The following is a 17,780-nucleotide window of genomic DNA, read 5'->3' on the forward strand; positions in this document are numbered from 1 at the left end:
CTTAGTCACGTCCGACTCTTTGCAAACCCATGGAATGTAGCCTGCTAGGCTCCTCTGTCCATAGGATTCTCCAGGGAAGAACACTGGAATGGGTAGGCATTCCCTTCTCCGGGGATCTTCCCCACCCAGGGAACGAACCTGGTCTCCTGCACTGCAGGCAAGTATGACCTAGTAATACTACAAGCAGTCCAGTGGAAAAAGAATTTGGTCTCAGAAGATAGGTAGGACCAGTGCCAGTACTGCCCATGGAAATTATTAAACACTTAACTCACACTTAGCTTCCTTCTCCAAAAATAAGATTTTTCATCTCTTTGGATCTATAATGCCACTGATTGTAAGATGCACCAGTTTTACATATCACAAAGAAAACACAAATGACTGTTTTATTCCATCTGTAATGTAAATAGTTAGAATTATGACAGCATCTATTGGTAACACAGTCTAATGTTCCAGAATATAAAGATAAAAATTCTTGTCAATAAGCTGAGAAAAAACCTCTAAATCAATCTTTCCTAAAGTCAATTTGCTAAAAATGCCCACTGAAACTCCCTTCTTCTTCTCATGCTTGTTGTTTAGTCACTAAGTTGTGTCCAACTCTGTTGTGACCCCATGGACTGTAGCCTGCCATGCTCCTCTGTCTATGAGATTTCCCAGGCAAGAACACTGGAGTGGGAGCCAAGATACAAAAGATTATCTAATTAAAAAGCAACCTACCCTAAAAGTTTCCTACATAACTTCCAAAAGATGTGTTAAAGAACACTATCTGCACACCCCACCAAAGAAAGTGATTAGAGACTTACACATATTTAACTAGTGATAAGAGCAAGAATTCTTTTAGTCAAAATCTAATCATGGGATCTTAAATATATTTTAGTTTGGCAGAAGCCAATAGTGTTTGTTTCAATGTTGCAAATGTGTAGCTTGAAAACATGAGGGTGATTACAAAGGCATAAGGAGAAGGCAGTGGCACCCCACTCCAGTACTCTCACCTGGAAAATCCCGTGGACGGAGGAGCCTGGTTGGCTGTAGTCCATGGGGTCGCTAAGAGTCAGACACGACTGAGCGACTTCCCTTTCACTTTTCACTTTCATGCATTGGAGAAGGAAATGGCAACCCACTCCAGTGTTCTTGCCTGGAGAATCCCAGGGACGGGGGAGCCTGGTGGGCTGCCGTCTATGGGGTCGCACAGAGTCGGACACTGCTGAAGTGACTTAGCAGCAGCAGCAGCAAGGTGAACTGGGTAAGCATGCTCAGTTAGTGAGGTATTCCATGTAGATGGAGGAGGGACAGGATGAGGAAAAAAAGATTAAAGTGGAGAAGACTAGAAGAACACAAGAGTTTGAGGGGGGAAAAAGACAGCTGTGTAATAGAAAGGAGAGAAGAGAGGAAGGAAATATAAGACGTTAACTGAACGCCTCAATTGTTCTCCTGGATGAGGACTTTAACAAATGTATAACCTGACAGAAAACAACATTCAGAAAATATCCAGAAAAGAAACAGCCTGCATGCAAATAGTAACGAGGGTCGGTGGCAAGAACCTGTAGCTACAGGAGAGAAGATTTGCGTGAGGGAGGTGGGGCCTACAGACCCACTGAACGGCTCCAGAAGAGCCTCTTAGTAGCAAGGAGACAGAAACAGGACTGCAATCTAGCATAAGAAACAAAGGCAACTTGCTAGCTCATGTAACCAAACTATGGAAAGGACTGAATGATCCAGAGGCTCAAAAGACAATGATACTCTTCCTTCGTTTCTCATCCTGGTCTTTTTCTCTCAATTTCTTCCTTGGGGTACCAAGAGCCTTAGGTAGACATTCTTTATAGCGCACGAGCCAAAGTTTAAAAACAAACCGACAGCCAGCCAGCCAGACCCTCTACCTGGGCAACGTTCATCACTGTATTCTAAAATTATTAAGTGAAAGGTGTATGGGAAACTTGATAATGGAGGGTTCGGGCTGGTGACCTCACCTGAACCCACTGATTCAGCCAGACATTACCTGCCTTTTGTTGAGATGCGATAGGAAAGGATACGTGCTACCAGGGCGCCTCTAAAGCCTAGTAAATTATACCAGGATCTAATTACAGCTTTATATCTAACTATATATTTTCAAAAAACATGGAGAAACAAGTTAAACGACATCATCAGTGATAAACGAGCCAAATGAAAGAAATGTTACGTTTCATGGTGTAAATATCCGGTTCGCCCTACAAATCAGTATCATGAAGAGAAATGGCGGTGGGGGAGGGGGGAGTGGAGATGGGATGTTAGGAAATTAATGAGACCTAAGAAGCACAGCAACCAAACATAACGTGGGAGGACAGAACCTTCTTTGGAAGACATCTTTTAAACAACCAAGGAAATTGGAACGTTGAGTGAATATTAGGTGAGACTACGGAATTACCTTAACTTTTCGAGGTGTGATAATGGGTGATTACTTTTCTTTTTTTTCTCCCAAGTACTCATCAAAGAAAGTTTAACTGGGAAACTACGAGCTCTAAAGGGAGGCGGGCGGCCCACTCCGAAGAGCGTCCGCCTCACCCAGCGCGCTTGTCACGCTGGTCCGCGGGCTCCTGCAGCGCGCAGCTCGCCGCTCCCAGCATGCTCCACGGGCCGAGCACTCCCGCAGGAGGACCCGGGGCCCTGGGGCCCTCGACGAGACCCCCCCTTACCCAAGATGCTCCGGGCGCTCATTTGCATATCCCACCAAGAGGTGAACTAGACTCCGTTTAGTTGTCGAGCACCAAACGTGCGAGGTTTGTGAGTGACTGCACCAAATCAAATTTCCCAAAATGTTCCGCGTTCGCTGGGGAGAGGCGCAGCTTGGTCACCATAACTATAAAGGAGGAAAGATATCCGTACCTTATATATCTTGTGGTGGATGGCGCATAACGTGCTCGCTTCGGCAGCACATATACTAAAATTGGAACGATACAGAGAAGATTAGCATGGCCCCTGCGCAAGGATGACACGCAAATTCGTGAAGCGTTCCATATTTTGCTCTTCTTCCCACGGTCCAGATACTGTTTCAAGCCCAAAGGAAACGCCTTCGGTGAAGCACAACGTCTGGCACGCAATGCTGAATTTGTGATTTTTCAGTATAAAATATATTATGAAAAATATTCGTGCAAGGCAATCTATGAAATGAGAATGAAGCTGAGTTACATCTGTAAATTTATGTGCAAATATGAGTTTGAGTAAACTCCGGGAGTTGGTGATCACAGGGAGGCCTGGCGTGCTGCAGCCCATGGGGTCGCAAAGAGTCGGACACGACTGAGCGACTGACTGAAGTGATGTCGTTTCTACGTTATCTTGGACATAAGAAATCTTGCATTTCCTTAACAGAGCTTGAAAGTTCTGAAATCGCCTTTTGATCTGTCTCCCTAGACAACACAAAGCAGAGGCGCAGGTGGGTCTAGATCTTAGCACTAAAGGCTGCCTGAAACATGAAATGCTCAATGAATCCTTACCAAATCATTTCTGAATTATTAAATAAATGAATTATTGCTGTTAATGAATCCTTGCTATAGGAAGTAAGCAACAGTAGTACACGTTTCTCGGGCCTACTTTGTGACTTTGGTCGTTTTTGACTGGAATTCGTACTCTTTTCTCAGACTGTGAGCTACACAAAAGCAAGGACTGTTACCAAAGAGTGAACTCAGTGTTGGCCGGTGGATCCTTGAGCTTTCCGGATCAATTGAAAACTGGCTAGAAGCAGCAAGCCGGTTACTAAGTCTTTCTGAGACGGGTTTTCTATGCCTGTTTTTATCTGACTTCTAAGGTACACTCAAACTGCCGCCTTACCTAAACCGGGTGGATTCTGTCATGGGAAATATAAAAATTCAGCGCCCAAAACCCAAAGTGTATTTTTACCAGTAAAAACAAGCATTCGACTGCAGACACCAAGATTAGCTAGGTAACTTAATAGAATTGAGACACGTTGGCCGGGGGGATGCCAGGCAGCCATCGAGCTAGAATCGACGCTGGGAGGGCAGAGGATCCGGTGGGAGAGAATTCCAGGTGTCCTCAGGCTTTGGGGATGCATGTCGGAAAGCGCAAACCGGAGGTCTGCCTCCAAAACTACCTCTCAATACTTCACAGTTTTTTGTGTTACTCAGGGAAAAAGTGTCTGGAGGTGGGGAATGGCGCAAAATATGGAACGCTTCACGAATTTGCGTGTCATCCTTGCGCAGGGGCCATGCTAATCTTCTCTGTATCGTTCCAATTTTAGTATATGTGCTGCCGAAGCGAGCACGGTTTACCTTTCGTCCACGGCGTATATAAACTCTGGAAGGTCTCATCTCTTTAAGTTACGGTGACCGAACTGTGCACCTTTTCGATGATTCTGAAACCTTTAGGGAAATTTGATCTCACGGATCCACGCACAAGGCTCACATGTTTGGTATTCTGACTGCTAAACCGCGAAACTTGTCGAGTTCGCCTCTTGCTGGGATATGCAAATGAGTGCCCGTAGGATCTTGGGTAAGGGCCCTGTCACCGGCTCCAAGTCGGACGATGGGTCCTCTGGGGCGCTCAGCCCCACGGAGCATGCCGGGAGCGGCAAGCGAGGCTTGCTTGAGGAGCTGCTAGCAAGTTGGACCCGCGTGGTCTGCGACGGCCGCGATGCGGACCTGCTGCCCCGCTGCGAAGACTGAGGCAGCCCTGGGGGCCTGCCTGGAACAAGTGGCATCTCCCCCAAGTCTAAGAATTTGCGAATCGGTTGCTTTGCTGGGCCAGTAGGATTCTGGGTCACTAGGATTTTGGACCGAGCTCGGGTTCTCCCAGCAAAATGTGGAACGTGTCACCAATATTTCACCCGTGACATAGTAGCCTTGTGCCAGTTCCAGAGGCTTTGTCGATATAAGCTAGCGTCCAGCCCTCCAGGAGATTCCTCCCAACAACTAAACCAACTTAGATTAAGACGGTCAGCACCACACTCTAGGATGCCCCCGGCTCCGCTAGCGTTAGCGCCAGTGGATCCGGCCTGAATCCATTCTGCGCAGGAGTCAGTAAGATGGGAGGGGCAGCCAGGACGGATGGCCACGCCCCTCACAGGTGTCTTTCCCTGAGGCCACCTTGTAGCCTGGCCTCCAACCCGCTGGAACACTGGAGGACACGCTGAAACGCAGCTGTTTGGCCTGAGAGATCGATTAGAAGAATTAAAGTATTAGAGCTGAACTGGAGAATCATTCTTGTGCTTCCGCGTACTTCCCACACGCTAAACCTAACCCTATTATGATACAAACATGCCGGACAGACCTACCTGCAAGACATACTAGAATGCTAGAGTTAAACATCCTGATTTTAGCTACTGCTCAAGTCGCAGCCTGACACGTTGTGAACTGAGGTCCAAAGGTGAAAGCCTCCATATGCTGAATTAAAGTGAAGGGCATAAGCTTTCCTGCGTTGTGTTAAAATGGCACCCTTAACCAGGCATATGGCATATTAGAGAATAAGTGGGATTTTGCTTCTTTTGGTCGTTCTACCCTTTCCACAACATAGTATTTTGAAGTAAAAATCTATGAAAGATTAGTAATTTTGAGGGGGAGGAGGGAGGAGGGTTCAGGATGGGGAACACAGGTATACCTGTGGCGGATTCATTTCGATATTTGGCAAAACTAATACAATATTGTAAAGTTTAAAAATAAAATAAAATTTAAAAAAATAAATAAAAATAAAATAAAATTGGTATCCAATTTTATGATGTACAAAAAGAAAATAGGGTGAACCCATCTAAGAGTTTCTGGTATTGATGAGACAAAAATAGAGAAAGGAACAGAAAGCCTACATGGATTATTGCTGAACCTATCTTTCTCTGTGTTTATAGTTATAATTCTCTTCGTTCACAGATTTTGAGAAGTAATAAAATATATTGTTCTTATCTCTCCCCAAATCAGGCAAAAATGACAGTCTGTTGAATTGTCCAATTACAAATAAAATATGCTTCGATGTATTTTTTCTAATGACCTGTCTTTTAAATAAGCATTTCTGACTTCAAAGCTATTAAGAAATATTAAATTGATGTTCAGTTTTATGATTTGAAGAAATATATCAAACCCCTCATGTTCTTACTCCATTTAGCATCGGTACAGCCAGGTTATTAAAGGATACACGTTAAGAGGAATCTGTGGCTCAGCTGGTAAAGAATCTGCCTGCAACCCGGCAGGCTTGGGTTCGATCCCCCGGTTGGGAAAATCCCCTCGAGAAGGGAAAGGCTACCTACTCCAGCATTCTGGGCTGGAGAATTCCAGGGACAGTCCATGGGATCACAAAGAGTGGGACACAACTGAGTGACTTTCACTTTCACTTCATAGTTGGAAGGATGGTCAGAGTTCTAACGACATGAACTTGATGTCTCTACAAGTTGTAAACTTCGGTCAGGCTACACTTCTAGGTGACCATGTTTAAGCCCTTCATATTCTGAAAAGAGGAAAAATGTTTTACTACAGACAGAAAAAAAATTTGAAAGTTGACTAAAGATCAAATTTTTATAATGGCTTTAAATTATCAGATATGCATAGAAATAGCAAAAATGTGTGATTTTCGAGTCATGACACTTGGAGTAGAGCAGAATTTCTCACAGGTGATTTACACATGACCCCCTTTAAAGAAATAAATTCTCTCTAGGCTCCCTATATTGCTGTAATTACTTCTATTACATTGCTATTTAAATATGTATAAACATAAAACTGGGTATAAACTCATTCTTGTAGCTGTTACATAGTCTAAAACCAAAGCAAACTTACAAATACACAACTACAAATCAATATAATTCAAATGAACATTAATTTATTGCAGTAGATAATGTGTATGGCTGAAACTAAGTAAACACTCATGGGTTTGATAGTAGAAAGATGTAGCCTCAGATTTAGTTCTGTACTAGACTTGTTTCTGTGTTTTGACTCATGCAGAGAATTCAATTCACATAAGTATGTTCTGAAAAACTGAACCTTGGTTTACTACCAAATTATAGATACTGGAACATATTTTTTTTAATATTTTAGCATTTTTGAAATCAGACCACAGCACACAATAGATGGGCGCTGAGACTCTATGAAATAGGGTAGTTTCAGACTATCAGGCCTCCTAGTTAACACTGCAGTAAGCAATCTTTATTGATGACTCCATAAAGCTGTAGTATTTATTTCAACATGGAGTTGGTGTAACAGTATAATTGAAATCAGCAGTAAATATATATCTAATCAAATTTTGTTGAAATTTAGAACAAGATAAGATTATATTGAGTTGGTTTTAAACTCTTAAATGTTTTTTTAACTTTTTTTTTTTTTCCAATTTCAGCCCTGAGATTATAGTCAGACAATTGAAAGCTAAGAAGGAACTAGGTTTCTCACAGTGTTTTGTTTACATCTTCTTGGGATTCCATTTGGACAATATTTCAACAATTGTTGGCAAGAGAGGAAAGGATTAACAGAGAGGCTGTATAATCAAAATTACCCTCTCACCCCCAAAACAAGGCAGACAGGTTCTACAGAGAAACAAGTCTGACACAGGCATCATAAGCCTCGTGGTTTTTCAGACAGGTTCCATACCATGTTTGCCATGAATGAGGCTTGAGAATGCTGAATTTCACAGAGGCAATTAGATACTGAAACTGCCTCATTTACATCATTTCAAAATTGATCATAAATCAGACTTTATTATGATTGCTTCCACTCTGTTTTCAGTTTAGAATATTCAAATTACCATTTAATCTTTATTTGTATAGACTGTCCTGAAAGCATTTGGATTTCTCTTGGTGCAAATACATCATTTATATTATTCAGTTTATTTCTGTTCATTTCTCATTAGAACCTACAAAATAGTACAGTACTCAGTGGCATATCATTTTCTTGATGAGAAACCAAAGTACTGATTTCTTTAAAAAAGTAAGAAACTAAAGACAAGCATGGAAAATGTTATTCATATGTATATTATTACTAGGTGGAGAAGGCAATGGCACCCCACTCCAGTACTCTTGCCTGGAAAATCCCATGGATGGAGGAGCCTGGTAGGCTGCAGTCCATGGGGTCACTAAGAGTCGGACACAATTGAGCAACTTCCCTTTCACTTTTCACTTTCATGCACTGGAGAAGGAAATGGCAACCCACTCCAGTGTTCTTGCCTGGAGAATCCCAGGGACAGGGGAGCCTGGTGGGCTGCCGTCTATGGGGTCGCACAGAGTCGGACATGACTGAAGCGACTTAGCAGCAGCAGCAGCAGCATTATTACTAGGGAAATAGAAATTTTGCCTTCACAGAATACGAGTACAGCGGCAGACACTGGCCATTGCTACCATTTATTATAGATAGCAGGACATGCCAACCAAACAGCACTGACACACTGATGTTCCTTAGTTCACAAAGCTGAAATTTCAAAGGTAGATGAAAATTTACATTGAAATTTTATGGCAATGCTTAGTTGTAAACTCAAGATAACTTATTCAGAAGTTTCAGACTCTGCTTATTTTAATATTTTAGGATAATCATCCAAATATAAATAATTTCTCTTTAAAATCCAGTAGAAAACTCTGACCCCTGAGAACCTGTTTTAAGACTCCAAGAGATTCTATATCCCAATTTGAGAAACACTTTATAGGTTGATATAGAAAAATCTACTTTCTAGAGTTTGTGCATCTTTATATGTGTTCTTTTCTTGAGAGGACAACCCAAGAATTAGAAATAGAAAAGGAGAGGGTAATAGTTATTAAGCACCAACTACTTGGTAGGCATATGAGATTGCATTTAATATTTGCAATTATTATCCCATTCTACAGCTGAGGAAACTGATGCTAACAGGAATTGTGCACCTTGTATAAATTCATATGAGTAACAATACTGGGTTAGGGGAAAGCCAGCATTTAAACTCAGGATCCTCAGAATCCAAATCAATGCTGCTTCTTATTCTATAATTTTATCTAACAGTAGAGAAACCCTAATACAGCTTTAACCAGGAAAATCTTTAAGAACTATTTTGAAATTCTTGGGCAATCAATACCTAGAATATCAGTTCAGTTCAGTTGCTCAGTCGTGTCCAACTCTTTGAGACCCCATAGACTTGGGGTACTTGGATACTTCACAAAAAGATATTCAAACAGCTAATAAGCAAATAAAAAGATATTCAACACCATTAATCGCTAGAGAATTGCTAGTTAATATACAATGAATAGAATTCCACACCTATTAGAATGGGTAAAATATAAAAGATTGACAGTACCAAATATTGGCAATTATGTGGATCAACTAAGAACTCTCATATATTGTTGGTGGGAGTATAAAATGATACAACTTTCAAAGAATAGTTTGGCAGTTTTTTATAAAGATAAACATACATTTACACATACATTTACACAAGCTTTCACATATTTGCCCAGAGAAATTAAGATGTATGTACACAAAGATTCATATAGAAAGGTTTGCAATATTATTATTCATATAGGAAGGTTTGCAATATTACTGCTTTACTCATAATAGTTCCAAAGTGGAAACAATCCAAATAGTTTCCATCAACAGGAAACTGGATAAGTTGTAGTATACAGTGGAATACTACTCAGCAATAAAAAGGACTGCATCACTGATATTCATAACCTGGATGAATTTTACAGATGTATTGTACAAAAGAAGCCAAACATAAAAGAGTACCTTTGTATGATTTCTTTCATATAAGGTTTAAAAAGAAGCAAAGCTAACCTAATAGGAACAGAACTCAGAACAGCCATTGCTTAGGCTGATGGGGAATAGGGAATGGACTAAAAGATGGTACAGAGAAACTTTCTGGAATGATGTAAAGTTCTATATATCTCAGTCAGTGGGTTATATGGGTGTATATATTTGTCAAAACATATCAACTATACACGAGATGTGTGCATCTCACCATTAGCAATTATACTGCAATTAAAAAAGCAGAAAGCATTGAGAACAATACTTCAGTTCAGTTCCGTCGCTCAGTCGTGTCCGACTCTTTGCGACCCCATGAATTGCAGCACACCAGGCCTCCCTGTCCATCACCAACTCCCGGAGTTCACCCAAACCCATGTCCATTGAGTCGGTGATGCCATCCAACCATCTCATCCTCTGTCATCCCCTTCTCCTCCTGCCCTCAATCTTTCCCAGCATCAGTCTTTTCAAATGAATCAGCTCTTCGCTGTTGCTAAAATCTAATGCTGATGGGTTTTTAACCACCATTGTTTTTAACCAGTGTTCCTGAACTTTATACTCTGTCCATACTCTTTACTAAACATATATTGATCCCATCTAGTAAAGAGGCATTTACTAAAGCTGGTAGATATAGCCTTTGTGGAGGTTTCATCAAGTTGAGTTGAGAAATAGATACATATACTTCTAAAGTAGTGCACTGAATATCTTTCAACACACAGTGTGTGTGCTTAGTCACTTAGTCATGTCCAGCTCTTTGCGACCCCATGGACAGAGTATGCCCCAGGCTCCTCTGTCCATGGGGATTCTCCAGGCAAGAGTATTGGAGTATGTTGCCATGCCCTCCTCCAAGGTATCTTCCCAACCCAGGGATTGAACCCAGGTCTCCCGCATTGCAGGCAGATTCTTTACCCTCTAAGACACTAGGGAAGCCCTCAACGCACAGTAATTCCTTTATTTAATAAGTAGTTCTCTGACTTCCCTGGTGGTCCAGTGGATAGGAATCTGCCCGCCAATGCAGGGGACACAGGTTCAATCCCTGGACCAGGAAGATTCCACATGCCTTGGACAACTAAACCCTTAAGCCACAACTACTAAGCCCATGCACTAAAGGCCAGGAGCGGCAACTACTGAGCCCCTGGACCCCAATTACTGAAGCCCACACACCTAGAGCCAGTGTTCCTCAGCAAGAGAAGCAACTGCAGTGAGAAGTCTACACACCACAATGAAGTGCAGCCCCCGATCACCACAACTAGAGAAAGCCCACAAACAGCAAGGAATACCCAGCAGACACATAAGTTAAAAAAAAAAACTAGTTATCAAATACCTATTATATAGCAGGTACCAGAGGTAGAGTAGTGACCATGGAGTTTTAGCTGAGTGTGAAAGAGAGAGATTTTTAAAGTATTCAAATAAATGAGACAATTTCAGATGGTGATAAATACAATGAATAAAATGAAATATTTGACCACATTTTATTTCTGAGGCAGGATGTGTGATTCACATATTTGCACGTCAAATTATGTTTAGCTCCCTTGTATTTCAAAGATCAATTCTCATATACTTTTGTTCTCATTCTATGAAGAAAACACACTTTCAAAACACAAAAACATGAAGACCTGTTTCACTGGAACACATTTATATACATTTTCTCACACACTCTTTTTAAAAGGGCAGGTTGACAATTCATCAGATCATCACACATAAATTAAGAGCACATAGACTGTAACAGATCCACTATCATCCTTCAGTTTCCCTGGAAACTCACACTTTCTTCTCAAGGCTTGAATATTTAAGAAGGTATACTATTGACTGGGATTTTAAAACCTATTGGCTTCAAATGACCCAAGAAAATCATACTATTAATACATACCAAGCTTTCATTCATGTAACACGTAAGGTATAATAAAAATCTGAGTCTAAAGTCATAGCACCTAGTTCATTGAAACTATTCTAGAGTCATGCAGTTGAGCCACAGGATTTCACCAGTCTAAGAATCTGTTACCAAACTATAGTATTGTTGCTTTTGATATCTTAAAGTTTATTTTGATTCTCATCAGTGGAGGAACAGAAAAGAGATTTGAGCCACTGGTGCCTTTAGCTTTGTTTGCCGCTGACGAAAAGCTAAAACTGTAGTGGTCTTCACTATGGCAGATCAACCCTTGTCATACAACCAGCCTTCCCAAAGTCAAGTAGGCCTGTGCAAACCAAAACGTGGGTGAAATAATTTCCTGTTGTTTCTATGATGCTTTATATCATTTTGAGAAATGGTGTTTTTTTTTAATTAGCAAGCTCTATTAGCACTTCAGGGAAAATAATTCCTGAATGATTTTCAGAGACAAGCATCTTTAATGTCACCTGCTTAGAAACAGACACTGTGTCAAAGGGCAGCGTGGTCTGCTCAGTGGCTTACTTGTAGAACTGAAAATAACTAGAGAGCAATGAATTGTCCATTCTGGGTTAATCTTCTAGCATTTCATCTCAGCTACACAATTCATATGGAAGAAAACTCTTTGCTGATTGTCAACATAGTCTACATATGATGAAAATCTACATTTATATTCATTCACCTTGCAAAATAATGATAACAACATTGGTGATAGGTCTTAGGAAACCATGGGGCAGGTATTCAAGTGAAGGCAAGCAATCGAAGAGAAGGACAACTGGGTTTACATAGTTACCTGAGTAAAAAGATAATTAAGAATTAAAATGATCACATACATAAATAGCAATAGTAATGAGAGTGAAAATGGACACTTACAATTTATATGATGATGCTAGTGTTTTTTTCCCTTTTTTTCATGAAAATATATCCACAGTGTTTGTACTCACATGAACAATAAAACTCAATTCATTTTATTGTTTAAAAACAGTTTGAGGCTGACAGCAGAGGCGAAGTTAGTTGCGCAGTCTTGTTCAACTCTTTGCAACCCCATGGACTATAGCCCACAAAGCTTCTCTGTCCATGGTGATTTTCCAGGCAACAATACTGAAGTGGGTCGCCTTGTCCTCCCCCAGAGCATCTTCCCAACCAAGGGATCGAACTCAGGTCTCCCACATTGCAAGCAGATTCTTCACCATTTGAGCTACCTGGGAAGTCCACTTTACACTCCAGGCTAAGAAAATAATGCCAAATCATCCTTGGAGGGCATCCATAATGGTGGCTGAAGTCACCCTAAAATGGTTCATTTTCCCGACTCCTTTCTAATCATTCTGAGACTCATGGTCAGCAGGTCAGCAAGGACCTCTTTTCTATCTATCACACGGCTTTTAACCCATGGGGTTGTTAGGAATACAAACTTTTGAGGAGACATATCTGGATTTGAATCCCAGCCTGTATGATCCTGGGTTAGGTTTTTGGTTGTGCTTTCCCACAGTTCCTTGAACTGGGAACAGTACCAACCTCATTACTGTAAGATTGAAAGATAAGATGCTGTATGAAACATGCCTGACCTATGAAAGGTACTCAAACAACTATTTGGTTCATTTCACATCTGTTTCTTTCTCATAGGTCTTATCACACATTGCTTATAAAATGTTATCTTGCTGTTTACCCCTCCTTTGATTATAACCTCCTCAATAGTGAGGATGGCAGATCATTCATTTTTGTGTCCTCTAGAGCCCACCACATAGTGCCTTAAACAGAGAAGGCACTTGGAAACTATATATTGAATTTTACTTCTTGTAACTCAGCATACACTCAGCAGTTTAATGAAATAAAACCATGGTCAAAATGTCTAATGATATTTCTTTTTCCTATAGGCAGGCTGCTTTTATTTTTAGAAGTGTCTTTTTGGAGCATTCACTTAGACTGATGGCCTTTTCCTTCAGGCAGACAGTCTTCCCAGGTTAGATGGGGCTATCTGTTTTCACCACTCATCTGAGGCTTTGCTTTTGTCTTGAAAGTAGTTTGTGACATGCATGTTTAGATGAGTTTTCCAGTAAAACAGGACAAGCCCAAGGAGTAAATCAGCCAAACTATTCCACCTTTTGTCAACTGAACATCCATTAGCTGCAATTTACAGTACAGCTGACTATATGTATGCATGATACATTTTTAAGCAGTCATAAGAATTTTAGTGAGCCCTAAATATATTCGAAATGCTTTAATCCAAGGAAATTTATTTTTTTCAAGTTCTCCATAAATAAAGTAAATGGCAATTATAAAAATACTTTAAAGAGGCAAATTCAAATCAGTCACGTGGGGCCATGCCTTGTACATTTTACTATGGGAAAAATGTGAATAAATTAATGGTCTTGAATATTTATGAATTAAGTGCAACTATTCTTTCCTTTATCTTTTCCTTTGGCTCTGTGACCTTAGAGAACCCGTTTTCTCATCTCACAAGTCTGTTTTGAGGATGGAATGATGTAAATATACATAGTGCCCAATGCAGCACCCACGGCACAGTGCAGACTGGACTTGGGGCAGGTGGCCAGGTGATACTGCTATTCAAGGCACACCATGAGCCCAAGTCTCCCTTTCAGGAGAGATGAGAGTTCTCAATGACAATCCAGTAAGGAATTTCCCAATCCCCTTCTCTCTGAGCCCTCAGACATTCCAAAGACTTTTGAGTCAAAATACTGTAAGAATTCTGATCACAAGAATAACAAATTGAAGCAAACAAATGAAAACATTAGTGTGAAGGGGAGTTTGTGGTGACCCAGTGATTAGGACTCTGGAGAAGGCAATGGCACCCCACTCCAGTACTCCTGCCTGGAAAATCCCATGGATGGAGGGGCCTGGTAGGCTGCAGTCCATGGGGTCGCTGAGGTCGGACATGACTGAGCAACTTCACTTTCACTTTTTACTTTCATGTATTGGAGAAGGAAATGGCAACCCACTCCAGTGTTCTTACCTGGAGAATCCCAGGGATGGGGGAGCCTGGTGGGCTGCCATCTATGGGGTCACACAGAGTCGGACACGACTGAAGTGACTTAGCAGCAGCAGCTCTCACTGCAATTCTTGATGGTAGAACTGAAATTGTCCCTTGTAGGATGACATTTTAGGAATCAGTGAACTAAAATGGACTGGAATGGGTGAATTTAACTCAGATGACCATATATCTACTACTGTGGGCAAGAATCCCTTAGAAGAAATGGAGTAGCCCTCATAGTCAACAAAAGAGTCCAAAATGCAGTACTTGGATACAATCTCAAAAACGACAGAATGATCTCTGTTCGTTTCCAAGGCAAACATTCAATACACGGTAATCCAAGTCTATGCCCTGACCAGTAATGCTGAAGAAGCTGAAGTCCAACTGGTCTATGAGACTTATAAGACCTTCTACAATTAACACCCAAAAAAGATGTCCTTTTCATTATAGGGGACTAGAATGCAAAAGTAGGAAGTCAAGAAACACCTGGAGTAATAGGCAAATTTGGCCTTGCAATACAGAATCAAGCAGGGCAAAGCCTAACAGAGTTTTGCCAAGAAAATGCACTGGTCATAGCAAACACCCTCTTCCAACAACACAAGAGAAGACTCTACACATGGACATCACCAGATAGTCAATACTGAAATCAGATTGATTATATTCTTTGCACCCAAAGATGGAGAAGCTCTATACAGTCAGCAAAAACAAGACCAGGAGCTGACTGTGGCTCAGATCATGAACTCCTTATTGCCAAATTCAGACTAATATTGAAGAAAGTAGGGAAAACCACTAGACCATCCAGGTATGACCTAAATCAAATCCCTTACGACTATACAGTGGAAGTGACAAATAGATTCAAGGGATTAGATCTGATAGACAGAGTGCCTGAAGAACTATAGACAGAGATTCATGACATTGTACAGGAGGCAGTGATCAAGACCATCCCCAAGAAAAAGAAATGCAAAATGGCAAAACGGTTGTCTGAGGAGGCCTTACAAACAGCTATGAAAAGTAGAGAAGCAAAAGGCAAAGGAGAAAAGGAAAGATTACCCACTTGAATGCAGAGTTCCAAAAAAGAGCAAGGAGAGATAAGAAAGCCTTCCTTAGTGCTCAATACAAAGAAAGAGAAGAAAACAATAGAATGGGAAAGACTAGAGATCTCTTCAAGAAAATCAGAGATACCAAGGGAACATTTCATGCAAAGATAGGCTCAATAAAGGACAGAAATGGTATGGATCCAACAGAAGCAGAAGATAGTAAGAAGAGGTGGCAAGAATATACAGAAGAACTGTAAGAAGAGGTGGCAAGAATATACAGAAGAACTGTAGGAAAAAGATCTTCATGACCCAGATAATCACAATGATGAGATCACTCACACTCGTCTAGAACCAGACATCCTGGAATGCAAAGTCAAGTGGGCCTTAGAAAGCATAACTATGAACAAAGCTTTACAAAGGATTATGTCAAGGCTGTATATTGTCATCCTGCTTATTTAACTTCTGTGTAGAATACATCATGAGAAATCCTGGACTGGATGAAGCACAAGCTGGAATCAAGACTGCTGGGAGAAATATCAATAACCTCAGTTATTGAGATGATACCACCCTTATGGCCGAAAGCAAAGAGGAACTAAAGAGTTTCTTGATGAAAGTGAAAGAGGAGAGTGAGAAAGTTGGCTTAAAACTCAACATTCAGAAAACTAAGATCATGGCATCCAATCCCATCAGTTCAGTTCAGTTCAGTTCAGTCGCTTAGCTGTGTCCAACTCTTCGCGACCCCATGAATCGCAGCACGCCAGGCCTCCGTGTCCATCACCAACTCCCAGAGTTCACTCAGACTCACATCCATCGAGTCAGTGATGCCATCCAGCCATCTCAACCTCTGTCGTCCCCTTCTCCTCCTGCCCCCAATCCCTCCCAGCATCAGAGTCTTTTCCAATGAGTCAACTCTTCGCATGAGGTGGCCAAAGTACTGGAGTTTCAGCTTTAGCATCATTCCTTCCAAAGAAATCCCAGGGCTGATGTCCTTCAGAATGGACTGGTTGGATCTCCTTGCAGTCCAAGGGACTCTCAAGAGTCTTCTCCAATACCACAGTTCAAAAGCATCAATTCTTCGGCACTCAGCTTTCTGCACAGTCCAACTCTCACATCCATACATGACCACTGGAAAAACCATAGCCTTGACTAGATGGACCTTTGTTGGCAAAGAAATGTCTCTGCTTTTGAATATGCTATCTAGGTTGGTCATAACTTTCCTTCCAAGGAATAAGCGTCTTTTAATTTCATGGCTGCAGTCACCATCTGCAGTGATTTTGGAGCCCCAAAAAATAAAGTCTGACACTATTTCCACTGTTTCCCCATCTATTTGCCATAAAGTGATGGGACCGGATGCCATGATCTTCGTTTTCTGAATGTTGAGCTTTAAGCCAACTTTTTCACTCTCCACTTTCACTTTCATCAAGAGGCTTTTTAGTTCCTCTTCACTTTCTGCCATAAGGGTGGTGTCATCTGCATATCTGAGGTTATTGATATTTCTCCCGGCAATCTTGATTCCAGCTTGTGCTTCTTGCAGTCCAGCGTTACTCATGATGTACTCTGCATATAAGTTAAATAAGCAGGGTGACAATATACAGCCTTGACGTACTCCTTTTCCTATTTGGAACCAGTCTGTTGTTCCATGTCCAGTTCTAACTGTTGCTTCCTGACTTTATTTTGGGGGGCTCCAAAATCACTGCAGATGGTGATTGCAGCCATAAAATTAAAAGACGCTTGCTCCTTGGAAGAAAAGTTATGACCAACCTAGATAGCTTATTAAAAAGCAGAGACATTACTTTGGCGACAAAGGTCCATTGAGTCAAAGCTATGGTTTTTCCCATGGTCATGTATGGATGTGACATTTGGACTATAAAGAGAGCTGAGCGCCAAAGAATTGTTGGTTTTGAACTGTGGTGTTGAAGAAGACTGTTGCGAGTCCCTTGGACTGCAAGGAGATCTAACCAGTCCATCCTAAAGGAAATCAGCCCTGAATATTCATTGGAAGGACTGATGCTGAAGCTGAAACTCCAAAGCTTTGGCCACCTGATGTGAAGAACTGACTCATTTGAAAAGACCCTGGGGAAGATGGAAGGAGGGAGGAGAAGAGGATGAGATGATTGGATGGCATCACTGACTCAATGGACATGAGTTTGGTAGGCTCCGGGATTTGATGATGGACAGGGAGGCATGATGTGCTGCAGTCCATGGGGTCACAAAGAGTAGGA

General features: G+C 41.3%; 1 protein-coding gene and 2 non-coding genes across 3 annotated transcripts in view; 1 reads left to right on the forward strand and 2 right to left on the reverse strand.

The window, feature by feature from the left end:
* AKAP6 (A-kinase anchoring protein 6) overlaps positions 1 to 2,651 on the reverse strand; it is a 599,671-nt gene extending 597,020 nt beyond the window's left edge. Inside the window, exon 1 of the mRNA XM_086363674.1 lies at positions 2,399 to 2,651. The gene's annotated coding sequence lies outside the window, so the exon portion shown is untranslated. The remainder of the gene's footprint in view (positions 1 to 2,398) is intronic.
* A 236-nt stretch (positions 2,652 to 2,887) lies between these two features.
* On the forward strand, positions 2,888 to 2,994 carry LOC147349301 (U6 spliceosomal RNA). The gene has a single exon (XR_015150704.1). It is a non-coding gene; the product is annotated as a U6 spliceosomal RNA (small nuclear RNA).
* A 1,148-nt stretch (positions 2,995 to 4,142) lies between these two features.
* On the reverse strand, positions 4,143 to 4,249 carry LOC147349302 (U6 spliceosomal RNA). Its single transcript, XR_015150715.1, has one exon. It is a non-coding gene; the product is annotated as a U6 spliceosomal RNA (small nuclear RNA).
* Between the last annotated feature and the right edge of the window lie 13,531 nt (positions 4,250 to 17,780).

Source organism: Bos grunniens, chromosome 21 (genome assembly GCF_055505025.1).
Source record: "Bos grunniens cultivar Pamir isolate PY7600 chromosome 21, Bosgru_T2T1.0, whole genome shotgun sequence".
NCBI lineage: Eukaryota > Metazoa > Chordata > Mammalia > Artiodactyla > Bovidae > Bos > Bos grunniens.